Genomic DNA, 21,134 nt, shown 5'->3' with positions numbered 1-21,134 from the left:
GTTTGGAATGGGCTTTTCCTAAATAAATGTTGCTTGCAAAGATTTTAGCTTGTCCCTCCTTACTGGGGTGGGGATGGGGGTACAGGGGTTGGTTCCCAAACAGATTTTCACCTGGGCCTGATCTGTTGTTGATAAGGTTGCACGCAGAGCCCTGTAGGCCATGGTGGGAATTTATATGATGTCCTGAGAGCAATGAGAAGCTACAAGAGGATTTTAACTAGAGAAGTGACTTATATTTATCAAGTGCCACCAGCTCCTAATGTTGAGGACATGAATAAGGTTTGGCAAAAAGCATTATAATGTCTGAGTGTGTTTGTAACAAGTCATGACAATGAATTTTTAGAAACTGTTTAAGGGAGAAAGGGGCTGGTTAAACATGAAGACATTTGATCTGCCTCATTCTTGTTCAACCTAACAGCATATAACAACGCTAAAAGAGAGTGTGACTTGGGGCTGTTTTGAACCAATTAATTTTTGTTGTAATCTCACTCCTAAAAAAATTGTGTTTTCAAAAGAAACTCACTTTGAGAAGAGCAGAAGCTGATGTGGAGGTATAGTAGGCAGACATGAATTTTACCAGATTAAAAACAAATGTGTAATGGAAGTTGAAATATAAAGAATTTCTCCATTTATCTTCTTGACTAAAAGGAGAAAAAAGCATCATACACACTGTAGATCATTTGAGTTTTAGGCTGATGATTTGAAACATTTTTATAATAATTCAGTGGCTCCTTTTGAATATCCAGATGTTAATAATGGTTCCCTGCTATGTGATTAGGAATGAATCTGCCAAGGAAAAATGAAGCCTTTTCTCTTGGGGCAAGTTGAGTTACTTCTGTTATTTTCCCAGGCTTCCTGGGGAAGTCTATCAACATATGAATAAATGATGGGAACTGGAGTCTGGCTGGTCACCATGGAATTATCGGCCTTGTTTTCTGAGTTTGACCTTCATTATTTACACACTCAGCTTGAAATATGACAAATGTAGTAACTTTTCAGCTGTTTTATTCCTTGAAATCCAGCAGTCCTTAAAGTTTTTGAGACTGAAAAGTTTCTCTTGTCGTTGGTTGTGAAGGCCACAACTTTTGCCCAAATTTAGAAGTAATATGATAACAACTGGGGATTCCCTCTTTTCTATTAAATTTTTCTTGGGAGAAAAAAATCATTCTTCAAAAAAAAAAGAGAGACATTTAAAACCCACAAACCTCTCTTAGAGATATCCAGTAACAAGCTTGGATAATTTTTGTCTTTATTGTTCCATGCCTGATATATCACCTGTTTTAGTTTTCTCTTTAGGATCAAAGGCACCATGCTGGGGTTGTCGTAGGTCTGGAATCCGTTTCAGAATAATTATGTTTAAGTATTAAAATACCCAGCTTGGCATTTAAAAAAAATCTTTATAGTATTCATTTATACGAGGGAGCCGAAGCATTTCTGTATAATACCTACAAATAAAGATACATCTGCAATGACCTCTTCCTACAAGTGACTATTCGATCAACAAACATTTATTGTCAGTGTCTTCAGTAATTTGTTGTTCAATGAGATTATCTTTTGGCCAAATAAAGACATATCATCTGAGAAATGAGAAGATCATTACTCCTGTAGTACCATTTATTGTACATTTAATATGTATAGCATTTTGAGGAGGAGCAGACGGCGCTAACATGAATGACAGGTAGAGATGGCATCGTGAGACACTTGCTGCATATGATGAGCCCAGTGCTGAATTAAGCATATCACACACTTTGGCTTATTTCTTACTCAAGCACTCTTTTGAGGTAGGGACTATAATTATTCCCATTCAGAGATGAGGCAGCTAAGGCTTGCTAAAGTTACCAAACAGATAATGACAAAGCCAGGACACAATGTCAGGAAATCTGTTTCCAGACCATCTTTTCAGCAACAATGCTCTAGATCAGAGGCTCTCCAAGCGCGGTTCATGGACTGCTGTCTGGGGACCCAAGACATCAAAGTATTTTCATAATAACACCAACATGTGATTTGCCTTCCCCACTGTGTGGACACTGGCACTAATGGTGCAGAAGCAATGGCGGATAAACCGCTGGCTCCTCAGCATTAGTCAAGGCTCTGGAATCAAATTGTACCAGCAGTCCTTGCATTCTTCACCATCATATATTCGTGGGGAGAAAAATAAAAGCCAGTTTCACTTAACAACTTCCTTGAAGGAGTAAAAAATTACTAATTTTATTAACCTTGACGGTTGACCCTTTTAAATATTTTTAAAATATTCTGTGTGACAAAATAGGACATGGGCACAAAGCCTTTTTGCACACTGAAGTATGACAGTTATGGGGAAAAGCATTTGCGAGATAGTTTGAGTTGTGAGCTACATAGTCATTTTTTCAGATGCCACATTATAACTAACCTTTAAGAAGCTACCACTTGTTGAGTTTTGGTGTAGCATCAAAAAAGAATATCCACAATTATCTGAAAGAGCCATCAAATGCTCTTCCCTTTTCTAAGTACATAACCATGGTTTGAAAAAAATGCCTGTGGTGTAGGATATTCTTCATACACTTCAGTCAAAACAATATATTGTAACAGATTGGATGTAGGATCAGATATGAAATCCAGCTGTGTTCTATTAAACTAGACAGTTATGAGATCTGCAAGACTATAAAACTACATCATTCTTTTTACTAAACTTTTAAAATTAAAGAAAATTTTAATTGTGGTAAAATTCACATAACATAAAATTTACCCTCTTAATCACTGAGCTTTTAAGAGAAAATTAGAATTTTGGAAGTGTACAGTTCAGTTGTGTTAAGTACATTAATGTTGTTTTGCACCCAATCTCTAGAACTCTTTTCATCTGGCAAAGCTAAAACTCTATACCCTCTAAGTAATAACTCCCCACTCCCCTTTCCCTGCTAGCCCCTGGCAACCCCCATTCTACTGTCTGCCTCTATGAATGCGATTACTCTAGATACCTCATTTTAGTGGAATCATATAGTATTTGTCCTTTTGTGATTGTCTCATTTCATTTAGTAAACTGTTTTGTTTGTTTTGGGAAATATAGTCATTTTCATCAAAATGTTATTTATGTTAACATGCAATGTGTTTATTATTGTTATTTTCATAAACAATAAATACTTTAAAATTCTCAGTTTTAAATTCTAATACTATAAATGTCCATAGATATAATCCACTATACATTTCTCTATTGTGCCACTAGTTATATTACTGTAATTATTAATTTTAATGTTTGTCTTTCCACTATTGTGGGAAGGACTGTGTAATATTCATTTTGTATCTACAGGGCAGATATCAATTGAATATTTGATAAGCGGATGAATGCAGAAACCCAAATTACAGCCAACAAACTTTGAAAGTTACAGATCAACTGTGTAAGTGCACAATGCATAATTTTAAGGGGTTCTGGAATGAATATTTTAAATAGCCATTATATAGTTTAATGTGTATGGGAAGGACTGTAACTTACACATTGAACTTCTCATTTCACCAATGTCATTGTTTAGAATGAACATAAAGTAAGAATATTAGATAAATAATGTTGTAGTTAGTACACTGGAAAAGCATAAAGTTGTGAAGGAGGGACTCTAGTGCTGAAGTTTGGAAAGCTGTGTCATGTCTTCAAACTACATTTCCTCTGATGAATGAGTTTCCTGCTATCTTCCTTTTGGATATCTGCCAATAAGGAGAAGCCCATTAGTCAAGATTCCTTGAAATTTCCATAATGTGTGCAAACATGAATTAATGTGGAATGTAAAAATTATTCAATATGGAACTTGAAAGCTAGTGCTAATACATCCTAATAATAATTTTTTTTTTTTTGAGACAGGGTCTTGCTTTGTTGTCCAGGCTGAGGTGCAGTGGCCCAGTCATAGCTCACTGCAGCCTTCAACTCCTGGGCTCAAGTGATCCTCCTGCCTCAGCCTCCCAAGAAGCTGGGACTATAGGTATACACCACTGCACCCTGTCATAATTAATTTTTAAAACCTCACCTTTCCTAGATGATGACTTTATTTCTCACTTGTTAAAAACCTTCTTTAAAGTCTTTCTCCTGATGAACATTCTTAGTTGCTCTAAAAACATGAAATCATTAATTTTTTTGAATTTTATTAAAAATAGTCTGTGTTAAAAATAAAGTAATGGAATGACATATTAAGCTATCTCTCTGTATTTTATTAGTAATAAATATGATTAATAATATAGATGCTGCTATATAAAGGAATTCTCAGTGTTTATAGCTAAACACTGTTTTCTGATTTACTCTGATTTGGGTATTTATTGATCTGGGGCTGTCACTGGCCTGAAATTACTTGTTTCAGGGGTCTAAATTAGGTCCAATCTCACAAGATCTTAAATTCCACAGGGAAAAATGTCTTAGAAATGTGCCTTTTGTTGGTCTCAGTGGAGTAAAGCGTTTGATCTTCTGCATACTTGGATTTGATTTACCTTCAAAGCCATATTGACCATGTTGGTGCAAATGGCTAAAGCTGGGTCTTTTAATGACAGGGCAGCTTAAGTTCTTGGTGCATTCGGACTAGATGCACAGTCTTGTCTCCACCTCCCCACTTGAAGAGTTTGGGGAAGAATCATTATAGATAATGTATTCCTTCTGGGAACCTGATGCATGGCTGGGAAATTTTTGGAAGAGACTTGGCCTGATCTTTTGTCTAACCCTGTTTAATTTTTAAGGTCACAGATTATCCGAACTTAAAGATAAAATTATCAACACACTTTTCTCACAGTTGAAGGAACTGAACTAGAGAGACTAAGTCACTTGCCACAGTCAACAGTGAATTGGTGGATGGAGCAAGGGCTTTTTGTTGATCTCTTACTGGTAGTTTAGTTCTCTTTCAGCTGCTCACTGATGGAGAACATCTGCGGGACTTCTTTGAATGCAATCTTGGAGAATGCAGTGAAGTGGGGTCAACCCCAGCCCAACTCTCTCTCTCTGTGTCTGTCTGTTTTTCTCTGTCTCTTACACACACACACACACACACACACACACTCTGTTCCAATCTCAGCTTCAACAGCTATGTGACTTTGCTTGGATCACTTAAGGGAGCTAGGGCTCAAAGAGGTGCTCAGCTCCGTAGAGATGGTAATCCTTGTATTGGCTGCTGCGCGGATTCCATGAGACGCTGTAAAACACTATGTTAGTGTAACATAGTGGTAGAAACAGAAGATTTTTAAAGCAAAGCTCTGAGATGCTTGTTCACACAGTTTTGTGTACAGGTACAAGAAATCTCATGAGGTCATGAATCCTGCTGTCTGATTTATTTGCATAATTCATAACTCTGTAATCTGATATTGTCCTACCCAAACAGGCGTCTCCCTTTCTTTCCTCATCCCTCCCAGCTTTTTAAGTCAAATTCTCAATTTCAGACCTTGCTGGAAGTCCCCTTGGACCTTGGGTTTATTATTTTAAAGCTAGGAGAGAAAGAGTTTAAGGTATAGACATGTTTAAGAAAAATATACTTATTGCTCTGGGCCTTTTCTTTCATTCTGTGTTATTTGGCAAGCTTGTCATACTTACTCGAGCTGTGGGCTGGGGGTTAAGGAGACTGACTAGGTTTTGATCCCTGCTCTGCTCTGTGTCACCTTGGATCTGGTGCTTAACTGCTGTATAAAGTAAGAAGGCTGGCTCAGGGGGCCACTAGAGGCTCTGCCTAGGCAGCTTGGGCTGCCATGACAAAATGCCACAGAGAGCCTGGGTGGCTTAAACAATAGACATCTATTTTCTCACAGTTCTGGAAGCTGGAATGTCTGAGATCAGGTTGTCAACATGGTTGGGTTCTGGATCCCTTTCTGGGTAGCAGATGGCCATCTTCTCACTGGGTACTCACAAGGCAGAGAGAGAGAGAGAGTGAGAGATAGATAGATATCAAGCTCTCTAGTGTCTCTTCTTAAAAGGACACTAATCCCGTCATGAAGACCCACCCTCATGAACTCACCTAAACCTGGTTATCTCCCCAAAGTCTCATATCCAAATACTATCACACTGGGGGTTAGGACTTTAGCATATGAATTTTGGGGGGACACAATCCAGTCCATGGCAAGTCCTTTCCAGTCTAAATGCCAAGAACTTATATTACATGTGAGGTGCAATGCTAAGTATTGTAAGATCCCAGAAAATCTGTGATATAGAAAATCCAAAATATAGCTCACACCTCAGGAACATGGCCTGTTTGGAAAGCAACCATGGCACAAAACAATGTGAGAAGAATCATGCGAAGGGAGCAGAAACAACAGGGCCTGCAGAGGTTCAAAAGGGAGAATCGGCTGGGAGAAATCAGGAAGGTCTTCCTGGATGAGGCAGTGGTGCATTGGATTTTGAAAGATGGCAAGATTGTCCATCAGTGATCATGTGTGCGGCGGGGGGGGGGGGGGAGCGGGCAGGCAACAAGAATAAAGAGGGAAAAGTGCTTTCTTGGAGAACAGATGAGTCGACCTGTTCACCTCAAGATTAGCTGGGGGTTGTCCTAGAAATGCTGGTTCAGTCCACACAGCTCTAAAAGCAAAGCTAAGAATTTTAAACGTGTGATGACTAGAGAACCTCTTTGGCAAATTAATAAACAAAGTGGGCTTTGGGGGAAATTAAGCCAACTGCAGAGAGGAGAATTGCCTAGGACAAAGAGGAGATGAGCAGAGAGGCCAGTTTGGAGGCTGGTGATGTGGTCTTGGGTAGTTTCTAGATTTCTCTTAAACATTTTGAATATATATATGTGCCTTGGATTTATTCACCACTGGAAACCCACCACCATCCTTCTGGTTTTTGCTTCTGCTTGGGTGATCAGATTTATTTTCTCTTGTCAAGAGTTATATTCTCTTTGCATGGTAGACAAAGGCTCAGGGTATATCCTGAGAGGAATCTGTAGCCAAGACAAGCTATTGTTTCTAGAAGGAGCTGACAGAAGGCAAGGGCTGGCATTTAACTGGTCCCTGCAAACCTCCTCTCTGGAAGGGCAGGACGGAGCTTGGAGCAGGAGAGCCTGAGGTGGGGTGTGCTCTACATTTTGGGAACTGCCATTCTCAAGGATAAAAGACTGTCATTCCAGTTTTCAATACCCTTGATGCCTGCAAGTTCAAGCAGAAGTGTCTTTTGCTTTTGTAGCCCAAAATTCCCCAGGTTCCTTCTGTCTGGTGTATGAAAGCTGCCACCTTGATGTGCACTGTCAGACCTGGCTGCCTTGTCACATCTAGACTTCAAGATAGCAGTGCGTCTGTCCTCCTGTCCAAGTCTCCTGATTTTATGTATGGGCTCAGACACAGTTCTTGTAGGTTCTTTTCTCAGGGTACCTTGTTTGGTCAGCAAAGCCACGTGAGAATGCTGATTCCTGGGGACTTTCATGCCTTCCTCCCTCAGACTGCCCTAAACACTGATTGTTGGAGCATCCAGTGGTACCAGACGGTCCCAAGCTCCCTTCCACTCACTGCGCTGGAGCTACTCTGGGTCTCTCCTTGGGCCATTAGTGCATCTGCTCAGGGCCTTGAAGCGCAGACTTTCCTCTTTCCAGGCTTCACTCCTCATGCCAACAAACACCCAACCCCATTGGCTCAGACAGTTTCCAGTCACGGCCAGACTGTGCATCCCAGTTTAAGCAAAGCCTAAGGACTCTACCCCCCAGCCCCACACCAGCCCTTACAAGGTTTGTTGCTGCTATGCCTTGCTTCTTGTCCAGGTGGCTGGACAGGAAAGCAGGTGCTAGAGGACTGGGGGCACCACTGACATGGTGTCAGGGGATCTCGGCCAGGGTGACAGGTGTGGCAGAAAGTTTCAGGTAGATCCAAAGTATTGTCTAGGGAGACTTCACTTTCACAAACACCAGGACATACTGCATTTTTGTGGAATCCAGGCAGAGCTGCCATTTTTAGACGGTGGGCTTTGTGAGCAAGGCTGCCCGCTGCAGAGTGCAGGAGTTGTTTCCTTGGGGAGCTCAGGGGAGGGCAGGGGGACAGTGTTGCTGGATAGCTTCCCTGAGTGGGAACTTCTCAGGCAGGATAAAGGGGCCAGGGCACCTGGGAAGAGGCCCTCAGCTGCAGGTCAACCTGTGTCCTGGTGTTGGGTATGACATGGTATTTAAATAGCATGAATCCATAGAACAGCTACCCTGTTTTTCCATCACTTCTTCTCAGTACTGAGTGTGAGAGTGAATTCTGATAGGGGTGGAGCAGAAGGACCTTGTGGCAAGAAGGAGGGTTCTCTTTTGCCATTGTGCTGGCACAGTCCCAAAAGGACTCATCAGCAGGGCTGGCATCCCTGGGCGCTGCCATGTAGTGGGGGCTGATGGCTTGGACCTGTGGGCTCAGGGGGCACCCACTCTGAAGAGGCTCTTCAACCCATGGTCAGTTATGAAACATCTCAACTGAACGGCCATTATGGGGAAGCTAAGATGAACAGGAATCTCCCTCTCCACAGAATTCATATTCCAGTTGGCGAGACAAACATGGAAAAAAATTGCAATTAAAAAAAATGCTCTGGCTGAGGTGTCCTATCACTGAGACATGTCCCATGGCAGCAGCAGCAGGAGACAGAGAGTGGCAAACACCCAGGGTGGATGGGCAGGTGGGACTGCCCGTGTGTTCCCCAGGTGGACGGCTGGGGTCTGAGTGTGTGGAGACAGGACAAGCATGGGTGACGAAGAGCCTGGGCACAGCTAAGTGCACTGCCAGATGCAGAAATCCGAGGAGTAGAGTTTTTTCTCAAGATGGCAACTGTTAAGGCAGAAAGAAGGTGCAGGCATTCCAAAATGCTGACCTGGGAAGTGAGTCCTGAGGATCCCCAGACAAACCCACCCCAATCCTCTCTGGGGATCTAGCTTTGGGACATGTGTTCCAGAATGAGCTCCTTCCATCTGAATGGGCTTCAAAAGTGGCAAGGTCTTGTAGAAATGACAGATCCAAGGGCATGCTTGCTCCCTCAGATCTCTGGTTTGGAAGTGTGCTCTATGTTTAATTATTTGAATAAGCAATACATGCACATGCTATAAAAGATACAAAAGGAAGTAGATGACAAATAACAAGCATCCCTTCCCATCCCAGGGACCAGCCACCCCCTCACCCTCCCCAAAGGCAGCCACTGTTTCCAGCTTTTTGTGTCCTCTTCCAGAGATATTTTGTACATGATACATCTCTGTCTCTCCCCATACACACAGCACCTCTTTAAACGTAAATGGGAACATACCATATAGCCTTTCTGTGCCTTGTTCATTTCACCTAGAAATATATCTGGCTCCAATTCCATGTGAGCTCATATAGTGCTTCCCCAGTCATAGTGGCTTCTTCTCAGCCATTCATGGGTGTGGCTGCTGACAGATACCTCCTACCGATGGACAGTTAGGTGGCTTTTCATCTTTTGCTCCTACTGCAGTGGTTCCATAAATACAGCTAACACACATCATTTCCCATGAGCAAAATACTTGTAAAGGAAAGTATGCTTCTAGAAGTAGATGTGTTGAATCAACTTGTATATGCATTTAAAGTTGGGTAAATATGACCAGGTTGCTCCCTGTAATGGTCTTGTCTCATTCCACTCTGGCCAGAAGTGTCTGGGAGCGTTGGCCACCCGGCACTCTCACCAGCAGGTTCTGTTCTTATGCTTCTTGGTCTTTGTCAAATTGATTGGTGAAAAATGTTTTCTCATGGCAGTTACAATTTATGTTTTCTATTATTTTAAAAGAAGTTGAGCATCTTAAGAGAGTACTTTTAAAAGTCCTGTACCAGCCCAGTCCTTTTTGAAGTAGGCAGAAGACAGAAGGGAACAATAATTCAGAAAACAGAGGTCTCAATCAGCTGAAAGATAATTGTAGTAAGTTCCTTGAGGACAAGCATGTGTCTTTTTCCTTTTTATCTTCATTGGTGTGCAAAACTCACTGTAAATGGGTGTCAGATTGAATTTGTATCACTCTGGTAGAAGAGAGGGAACTTTTTTCATATCTCTCCCTTAACTTTGATGTTTCCTTTCAAGAATTTGAAAGTGCTTTCCTGAGAAAATTCAGTTCAAAGAGTTCAAGTTTCATTTCTTGTTATAATATTACTGCTTGAAGCTCCCATTAATCTGTTATTTCCATGATTTTCTTGTTGTCTTTCTTAAATCATTGTGTATCTATGAGGAAGGTATAAGAACTGTATTGATCTCAGGATATGGAGAGAAAACATTCTATGAGTTGCCTGGACTCCTAATCTTGAAGAATTTCTTTGCAGCCTGCATTTGCTGGCAAATTTTTCTAATTGCATCAGCCAGTATTAAACGTAAGTGAGTTACAGTCCTTTGGTGCATTAACCTTAACTCTAGGACATTTACCAAAGAAGTTCTGATCACTGGATCCCATGGGAAACATTAGTATTATAATCTACATTACAGCCAGTATTGAAAATTTCATTAGAATGCAGCATGATATATCAAGACCTCTAAAAAAATGAATCATTTTTGCAATTTGACTTTGCAACCATTAAAACTTTCCATAAACATAGATCTATGTATCCAATAAAGAGCATACAACATGAAGCTTTTTGTACACTCAAATATTTCAAATTTTAGGATAAAACGGTTAGTGACGATAAATTAGATATCTATGTCCCTTCTCCTACCGCCTTAGGAATGGAAAAATATCTGTTTTTAGCCACCAAGTTCTATGCTAGAAGCCAAGTAAAAAAGATTATGGCTTAGATCTCATTCCCTCTCTTCTTACTTCTCCTTCTCTTTCCTTCTTCTTTTATCATGTATTAAGCAGCTGCCACCTACAGTCACTGGGACAGAGTCAAGGTGTATGTAATTGTGCTTATAAATATGACTGTCTGTTTTCTCAGCCTTTGTTAAGGGCAAATTATTATTTTTTTCCTGTAAACCTTTTAGTTGACAACAAACACCAAGAAAGGAGCCGATTCCACAGCCCAAGACTGGTGGTAAAATACCCTTTTCCTTGTACAAAAACTGCCCATTCACAGAGGTGCCAGAGTTCTTGACATTCATTCCATCACTAGGCTTCTTATCCATCTGGTTTAAAGCATTACCCCAGAAAGTCCCTGCTTAAATGTGAATATATAACTTTGAATAAATAACATAAAGTGTGCACTGATATGATAATTGGGACTTTACTAATTAGATAATTAACCATCGTCTAGCAGAGAGCGGACTCCTGAGGAAAGGGAAACACCAATTGGGTGGTGTTGGATGGGGAAGGGACGGATCAGCAAGGGGGAGAGAGCTGGGACTTGAAAGAGTGCTTGGTAAAGGCCCTACGACCTAGATGGGTGAACACACCACTCCATTGTCTCTGGATGCTAGAAGACCTGGTCGTTGTGGTGTCACCTCCTCCCTTCTCTGGGTATCTCCATCCATCTCTTTTGGGTGGTGACTGGAGTTTGTTGCGTGAGCTCCCTGCTGTCTGTAGGATCAGACCTAAGTTAGCTTATGCCCCATTTCCAACTCAAACTCTCTCCCAGGTCTCCTCTCCTCTGTTCACCCTCAGCCATCAGGAATTATTGGTCATTTCCCCCAAAGCCAGCCTGATGCACTTCTGCCTGCTGCCTTTGCTCACACTGCCACTTGTGGTTGTGCTGAGGATGGTCTGCCTGACCAATACCAACCTACTTGTCACGTCTCCATTTGGGAATCACCACTTCCTTGAAGCCTTTCTTGACTTTGCCATCTTCACACCCTGCTCCAGCTGACCACTCCCTTCTTTGGGCACTCATTGAATTCTACAACACTTCTAGCACAGCATCTTTTTACAGCACCTATGGGTTCACCTGTCTGTCCCTCCACTAGATTCTAAGCACCTTGAGGACAAGGACCATGTCAACTATGTCTCAGTATCCCTAGATCCTCTTCCAGCACTTGGTAGGTAGCATATGCCTAATGCTTTTTGGCTGAATGACTAATAAATGACTGAATGTCTTAGAGAGGGGACCTGGTGATGTATAGAAGAACTCACAGATGGGAGTCTTGCTTCTTGAAAACTCCATTTGATTAGATATTTATTGGGCACTTAATACCCGTGTCACTGTGATTTAATTACAGCTCTCATTTGCTGACAGCTTTATACACTATTTAATTTAATCTTTAGCACAACCTCTTTAATAAGAGGTATGTGTTATTATCCCTATTTTTTTGATGAGGAAATTGAGACTTGGCAACAGTAAGTAATTTGTTCAAAATGACACAGCTATGCAAGATTTGAGACCAAGTCCATGCGAGTATGAAGCACTTGCTCGCCCTTAACTGCTGCGCTAAGCTGGGTCCTGCAGATGATGCAAAAGTGCTGCAAGCATGTTCCAGTCTAGTGGCCGAAGACAAGCTCATGTCTTGACATCTCTCTTGTTTCAGGCATTGGATAACTGCTACAATAAAGGTATAAACAAAAATTTTATAACCAAATGCTTATACATATATACATAGCTACCTAGCTTTACCCTGATGATATATAAATAACTAACCTCTATTGTCCATGTATTTCATAAACAGAGATGAAAAAAGATTCATCACAACTTGAAGCACACACATTGTGTCGCTCCGTGATCATGCTTTGGTTTCTTGCAGTGAACCAAATTCTAGCCAACGGTCATTGGCCCAGGGCTCACCCAGCTCAGGGAGTGTCTGTGGGTGACACACCCTGAGTTGCACTGTTGTTTGAATGACTAGCGTTGGCACCATGGATTTAAACATGGGGTAGACTGGCAGGGTCATGGTAGTAGACTGGAGTATCTTTGTTAATTTAGAAGTTGTGTGAGGTTGAATCGTAACCGAATCGCGCTGGAGCCATTTGGAATACATGGTGCGTGTAGACTAATGAACACATTGGCTGGTTCTTGTGGGAAAGGCACTAAGAGCGAATGGGAACACAGCCAAGTGAACACACGAAGACCAAAAGTTTGGCAAACTCAGGGAATGGCTATCTGGGGCACAGAGTGGGAAAACATATGGCCGCTCAGGCTAGACCACCCAGTTGGATCTGCTGATGTGCTAATCACTGTGATGTGGAGGCTTCCCAGCCCGTCCCCAGCTCCTGACCTCCTGTGGACCCTCTTGAGGGTCTGGATGGAGGGGCAGGCAGTGGTCAGGAGGGAATGCCAGTGGGGTCATCCTGATGCTAACTTGTTCCCAGTCGAGATGACTTTCTGAGAGCTTATTCTAAGAAATAATCTGGGCTTTTGGTTCCTGCAAGGCCTGAGGGGTTGGCTGAAGAGAGGAGCCAAAGCAGTTAGGATTAGACTCTGCAGAGGCAGCAGAAATCTTGGCGTAATAGTGGCTTGAATAATAACAAAGCCTATTTCTCTTTCCCATGAAAGAAACCCAGATGTCTCAGTTTAGAGCATTATTTTACTCCATAATGTCAGAGACTCAGTCCCCTTTTACATTGCTCAGCGTGTGCCTCCCACTTCATGACCCAAGATAGCTGCTGAAGCTCTTGCAATCACATTGTTATTCCAGCAGTAGAAGAGGAAAAGGGCAAGCACATACTCCCTCCCTTTAAGCATAGTTCTTAGATGTTGCACCCAGCATTTCCTGTAGTTGCACACCTAGTTGCAAGGGAGGCTGAGAACTATAGTTTTACTCAGAGTAACTACATGTCTAGCCAAAGATGAGAGGTTCTTTTATTAAAGAAGGAAAGAAAGGATTTTGCAGGACAGTCATCAGTCTTCGCCACATTAAAGCAGACAGGAGGAATCTCATGGAGTTCTTTGGATAGCAGTAGCAATATACTGAGTTGGGGGTGGGATCTCAGAGCTGGCCTATACCTTGCTTTGCATCTTGGACCTTAATAGGAACTGGGGTGTATTTGTGGGCTTGGGAGAAGGCGAGGAGGAAGGAAAGGGAGTTTGTTTCCTGAAGCGTGGTATATAACAAGCCCTTGGCTCCTGGGTAGACCTACCATATGGATCAGTAAGATTTCCTGAAACATGCTTCTTAGAGCAGCAGTTCTGCAAAATGGCATAAGGTGTGACTCAAAAGGCAAGTTTCCATGGTAAAGCAAGTCTGTGCACACAATACCACTTTACAGACAGGTAAGCAGGCCTCTTCGCAGTGAGAAGTCTTAGGAGCTTCAGTGTGGACTGACGAGCACTGTGGACCTCCAACCAAGAGCAGAGTACGACACGCAGCATTTCCCCCTCTCTAAGGCACATCTCCGTGTCCCGCGAAGTTTGCCCCGTGGATTTCTCAGAGACAGGCAGGACGACAAACTCTGTAGCTGCGTCTCCCGATGTTATCTCTGACAACACGTATGACGGCAGATCGGTGCCACGGAGGGAGATTTGGTGGGGCAGCAAAGAGAACAGAAGATATGCTCGTGCTTCAGTTAAAAAAGGAGGGAAAAACCAGATCTCGTGGAGAAGTTATTTGCAATCCGGGTGAGAGGGCAAAGGCATGAGGGTTAAAGTGGACACTATCAGGTAAAGTGGATGTGGGAAGAACTAGGATTGACCCTTCTCACAGGATGGCAGAGAGGGGGGACCTGACCACCCCCACCGAGGCAAGGACCAGCCACGGGCTCAGACCCGTAGGAGTGAGCCCCCCACCCGCAACCTTTGGGTCACCCACAAGAGGACAGTTGATAAAGCCTGAGTGAACATCCTTCCAAGGCGTTAACTACTCAGGGCAAACTGTTTGCAGGCTAAGATATTTAACCATTCACAAGCTGAGACATTTAGTCTTCCTCCTAAATACATAAGATTGTCTTTCCCCCTCTTTGCAGTGAACCAAATTCTAACCAACCATCATTGGCCCAGGGCTCCCCCAGGTCAGGGAGTGTCTGTGGGTGACACACCCTGAGTTGTGCTTTTGTTTGAATGACTAGCCTTGGCACCAAGGATTTAAACATGGGGTAGACTGGCAGGGTCATGGTAGTAGACTAGAGTATCTTCGTTAATTTAGAAGTTGTCTGAGGACTTTCCTGGTCCCCTAAAAGGTCCAGGGAAAGACACTTTCATTGTAGTGATTGATGGTGGTGGTGGCGACGCTGGAATACAGTGGAAAGGGGGGTCTGGCTCCCCCTGTTTCCCTCCATGGGCTGCCCTACGTTATCTGCAGTAATGGGAGCAAGTCTATTTCTTTGCAAATTCCACCTTTGGCAGGAACAAAGGCGGGACAAGAAAAGTTCAAGAGAATATCATTTGTCTCTTGCAACACACATCCCTACCCCTTCTCTTATACTTCTGACTCTATCTTTCCACTAGTACTGAAATCTGCTTATTTGACACAGTCTTCTGGTTGTCCCTTTTCCGTCCCCATTTTTGGATTCCTATTGTGTATTTTGTCCTTACCAGAGCAGCCAGAGCTTGCCTACTGGCTTTTCTAGATGCTGAGAGTGCACAGCCACCGCTCTGTGTCGCTGGCCCCCGGTGAAGACTCGGGCACAGCCCTGGCTGCAGGTGGGGCGGGTTCTGGGCTGGGACTGAGGAGCAGGTGCTAGCAGAGGCCTGAAGTTCCTGCGGGCACACACTCTCCCCAGTTGTCTTACACCTCTTGAAGGCTGCCCTTGGTGATTATGTTAACCTGATTTTACTGGAGTAAACGTGCTCAAGGTGAGGGTTAGGGTTAAAGACAAAGTACCACAAATCCCCTTCCCTCTGCCCTCCACACTGACCCAGCCCCAGCTGCTTTACGCGGCTCTGCAGAGTGGAACAGCAAATTCCTCAGCCTTGTCTCTGCGTCCATTGGAATCTCTATTTTGAGAGGGATTGTAAGTGCTGAGAGAACCCCTCTCATTTTCGCATTTGAAGATTAGCACTGTGTGTATTTCCAGAACGACTTGATATGACCTAATAAATGTTACCAGTGCTTCCCTAGGGACACTATTCCAAGCACAAGTGTGTCTCACTTGGTATGATTATTTGCCCCAAAGCTGTGGAAAGCTAGCAAAATGAAAGGCAGAGAATTCGCCAATGTATAATTTGAGTCTAGGCTGATATTTATTGGATTCATAAGGCTGAATTACTGATAAAGAGAGGGGAGATAAACAGAACTGTCAGTGCCGTTAATACTATGTGCCAAAGGGTAGCGGCACCTACGCAGCTGGGGAGGGCAATAAAACACGCTGTCAAGGGCATGAAGGTGCTCGGCAACCTCTGGCCAGCGCAGCTCCAATAAGCCTATCCGGGACCCTGAACTTGAGAATCTTGCATAGAGGCCTGATAAATGTGCCACTTCATTTCTGTGAGCTGTGCGTTTCCTATGTGGCCAAACATGTCAACACTTCAGACCACATCCCTTCTGATTTTAGAACTTTTCCAAACAGAGTGAATATTAAAACCCAGAATCTTACATGCAAGAAGAAAACTTTTGTGGATGTCCCAAGCCTAATGTTCAGCTGCGCGCTACTGCAGAGAGGGAAGACAATATAGGCATTTACAGGCTGGGCCTTCTGGAATCCTCGTTGAGAAGTGTTGGATGGAGGCCCCTCGGAGGGCGGCCTGCCTCCCCATCCCGAGTTCCCGACCCTGCACCTCTTCTTCTTTCAAATATCACATGTCAGCAGAAGCAAAACGCTGCCTTCTTCCCCTGGATGAGAAATATAGCCTCAGATTTTGTGATTTGTGTGGAGCTGGGGATTTTAATTTTTTCCTTTTAATTTTTTCTTATTTACCCTCATTAAATATTTTGCAGTCAATTGACATTCAGCTTCCCTCCCATTCCTTACCTCTTCCTGAGTGGCGCCTAATTTTTTAGGTCTGGAAAAGTTTGAAAACTCATGAAGAACTAACTTCTTCTGAGCCACTTGGCTTTCAATCATCAATGTCAGCATACATAAACAATGTATGTGGCGCTGTCCCACGTAACACAATGAAAAGATGTAAATACAAGGCCTTTCTGTTAAATCAGCTGCGTGAATAAACATACTATTGAATGTTTTACATGTGTGCATCTTTAAAATCATAAACACACACATCTGTTTAAGTTTTGCATATACAAAGTTCACACACAAGCAAAAGTTGGCGTTACTATTTTCTGTACCCAAACTGTTTAAAAATACGCATGTTTGTATGTGTAGAAAATTTAGGCTTAATCTAAAAGCAATGTAAATTTCCACACATATGTTTTTGTGTAAAATTAAATTACCCATCTTACTTGGGATTTACATTCGCCTTCTTCATGAGTAATATTCTTAAAGGATGGTTTTATTATTTATACTGTGCCTGCTGAGATCTGCTAAATATAATTGTGATTTTTTTTTTGAGGGATTAAGGCAAAACCAGAGCTCTGATGCAAGCTCAGACCTCACGTCCCTCTGGGCCAGCTCTGGGAAGTGGGCAGGGAAGCAACAGTGGAAGAAGGTGAGTGGGGAGCCAGGACACCAGAGGCAGCCGCTGCCGGTAAATATTAGCACATCCCAGATGCACCGCTGAGAGCTGCCTGTCACGCTGTCGTTTCCATGGCGGCTGCGGGACCTGCAGAGGCCAACTTTCTGTCAGGCAACTCAGCACATGAGCTCAGAAGCTGGGTGCAGAAGGGAAGACATCTCACATCCACTTTCAAGTCAACACATTTTGTGGGTGCCAGTTTCTATCATGCCGCAAAATAATCAGCACAGAGAAACACACCTTTTAAAATGTTTGAAGAAGTTGGAAGTTGGAAGAACTGTTCTAAACAAACAACCACCACAACCACACCCACGCTGGTAGTTGGGGCCCCTGAATGCAAAATGACCTCATGTATGAGAGGGAAGTGACATCACGGATCCCAGTCCCTTGCTGCAAATACCCAAACACTCCCTGCGTTTACGTCTATGGTCCCGGGGCCCGAGCACCTCAGGGTCTCTCTTTCACTCTTCAATGAAGGGAGAAAATTGGGCAAAGATATATGATCTCAGAGCATAGGATATCCCATGGTGGTGGGCCAGGCAATGACTGTTTGGTCTTTAAGACCCAGAGAGGGTGTGATTTGCTCAAAGTCACAGAGTCAGTTAGTGACAGAGCCAGGTCTATAATCTCAGTCTAGTCCAGTAATCTTTTTTGTTTTTTGTTTGTTTGTTTTTAGAGACAGAGTCTGACTCTGTCACCCAGGCTGGAGTGCCGTGGTGCAATCATAGCTCACTACAGCCTTGAACTCCTGAACTCCAGCGATCCTGCTGCCTCAGCCTTCCGAGTGGCTGGGACTACAGCTTCCATCCACCCCTAACATCCATCTACCCCCATTTCCCCTATTTTTACCATCTTGCATTAGTGGGGTACATTTGTTATAATTGACCAGCCAATATTGGCACATTATTATTAACTAAAGTCCATAGGTTACATTAGGTTTGCTCTTTAGGTTGTATATTCTGTGGGTTTGGACAATTGTATAATGACTTGTATCCACCATTATAGTTCCATTGCCCTAAACATCCTCTGCCCCAACGTCTGACAAATATTTTCACTGTCTCCATAGTTTTGTGTTTTCCAGAATGTCATGTAGTTGGAATCAAACAGTATATATCCTTTTAAGATTGGCTTCTTTCCCCTAGCAATATGCATTTAAGGTTCTTCCATGTCCTTTGGTGGCTGGATAGCTCATTGAATCACCGAATAATATTCCGTCATATAGGTGTTCCTGTTTGATCCATTTACATGTTCAAGCACATCTTGATTGCCTGCAAGTGTTGGCAGTTATGAATAAAGCTTCGATAACAGTCATCTTTTTACTACAGCATATTCCTTCCACGTGGACTCAACATCAAATGCCAAGACTTTGCAAGATCTATTCCTAAATGTGGTTGCATTTGGCAGTGTTTGGGCCTCATCAAAGCTTTCCAGTGGTTTGTGATTCTGTGCTTCCCAGAGACCCCTCTATCCCATCTCTGAACTACCCCTAATAGAACACAGCCATTCCAGAGTCTGTCCTTTTGTTCGTATCTCTTTATCCCATTTAGAATGCTTTTGCCCTCCAGTTTGACAATCTGAATCTTCCTCATCCAGGCCTGTCCATATCCCATCTCTGCTATGAAGCATCCCCTCAAGATGGAGAAAAGAGCAGACAGAAGTGGTTTGGATCCTCGCTCCTCTGCCTTACTAGCTCTGTGCCCTTAGGCAAGTTTCTTAACTTCTTGGAGTTCAGTTTTTCCATTTGTAAAATGGGTTGAATACTATCAACATTTCGAGTTGGTGTGAGGACCCATGTAAAGTGCTCAGAATATTTTCTGACACCCCAATAAAGGATGACACCGTCCTCCTCTTCCTTCTCTTTCCCCGTCTTCTTATCATTCTCTCTCCAAATCCGGAAATGAAGTCTCCCTCGTCTGCATTCTTGTAGTCTCCTGTGCATCCTTGTCATGTCTCCAAACTAAAACGTGTGTGTGGGGGCGGGAGGGAGCTGCTTACCCCCTTTGGCAGGCACAGTTCAGGGGCAGGGCTTTTTGAGTTGTATTCCTTTTAATTTTAAATTGGTGAACAGCAATGGCGGAATCCTGTCCCAGGTTACCTCCTTGTGTCTGCTGGGTATGTGCAGACATTCCTAGACACTCATTTTTACTACGTGGCTGCAGAAGGATGCTCTTGTTGGCTGCCTAAACTATTTCTGAAATAGTAAGAGGATGTCAGTCTCAGGGGATATGTCTGAGAATTTGTGGCTGGTACACGCCTATGTTTTCCTTTCAATGACTCATGGCTAAGGGTCCAGTTGAAAGATAATCTAGAGCCTCCTGCCTTCTACTGCTAGTTTTCTATTCCTAATTCAGGCTAACGCTGGGGAAGGAGATTGAGAGGAAAGCCCAGCTTTGCACCCACAATGATGAAAGTTTTATTGGGGGCAAGAAAGTTATAATGAGTTGTAAGATTAGAAAAACAAATAACTTCTGTGTCTGTGGCCCCCTACCAAGCTGGTGATACCTGAGAGTATTCTATGTAGCAGCAACGCGCACTATTTACCCACCTTTCCTAGTCACTGTGGGACCCGCAGGAATCATTGAGTCTGTCTGCTGTGTGGACCACATAATTGGTCTTGGGTTTTATAGCACACATCAGCAAACCTTTTCTGTCAAGGGCCAGATAGTAAATATTTTCAGCTTTGGGGGCCAGAGAGTCTGTGTCAAAATTACTTTTTTGCTATATCACAAAGGCAATCATGGCCAATATGAAAACAAATGGGTATGGCCGGGCTCCAATAAAAAATTATTTATTTACATTAAAATTTAAATTTAATATAATTTTCATGGGTCACAAAATAATATCATTGTTTCTGTTTTTTCCCTACCACTTAAAAATGTAATAGCTGGTCTTAGCTTGTTGGATGTGTAGCCAAAAACAAAAAACCAAAAATCCAGGTGGCAGCTGCATTAGGCTGTGAGTTGCTGATTCCTGCTTTATAACATAGTAGAGAAAACTGGCTTAGGCAGAATTGAGGTGAATCAGGCACAGGTCTTTGGTGGGGTAAAGTGAAGAGCATGAAAGAGGAATTTGGAACCCCTTTGTTCCATTGCTTTCATTCTGAACCTAAATCCATAGATCTACCATGTCACCTCGAACTAAACTGAGCATTAGTGCATTATTTCTCAGCCTTGGCACTATTGGCATTTTGAGTCGGGTAATTCTTTGTCGTCGTCGTCGTTGTTGTTGTTGGGGTCCTGTGCATTGTAGGATGTTTAGCAGCATCCCTGACCTCCACTCACTGGATGCCAGTAGCACCTCTCCTCTCCCCCAGTTCTGACAACCAGAGTCATCTCCAGACACTGCCATGCACCCAGCCGATAAACACTGAGTTAGTGAAACCAGCCTCAGAATGACGGGAAATCCAGGGACCCCCCAGCGACCAACGAACTGGGCTATAGAAGTATACATGTGTGCGTGTGTGCATGTGTGTGTTCATGTATCCTTGACAGGTCAGTCTTCCCTGGATTCCCACAACTTTAATGTAAATCTAGGAAGAAAATGGTAGGAAGGAGAAGTTATTTACCTTCTCGATGACAAAAGTGTAATCACAAATAATCCTTCCCCTGAAGGGGGCACTCCTTCAGGGAAGACGGGGGTGTTTCTAATTACCAAGCAATCAAGTCAGGCTCCACAGCAAGTAAACAGGACTCCAGGCTTTTAATAAGGCCTTTATTGCGTGATTGCCCTTTGAATGGCAATTAAAAGTTCTTGTGTTTTTAGTGGGGAGAAATACTTCCTCCTTTCTACAGAATAGGAACTTGGGTGGGAATTCCAGTAGTGTAGAGACTGGACACCAG

Source organism: Lemur catta, chromosome 11 (assembly GCF_020740605.2).
Source record: "Lemur catta isolate mLemCat1 chromosome 11, mLemCat1.pri, whole genome shotgun sequence".
Taxonomy (NCBI): Eukaryota; Metazoa; Chordata; class Mammalia; order Primates; family Lemuridae; genus Lemur; species Lemur catta.
Note: the sequence above shows the minus strand (reverse complement) of the source record.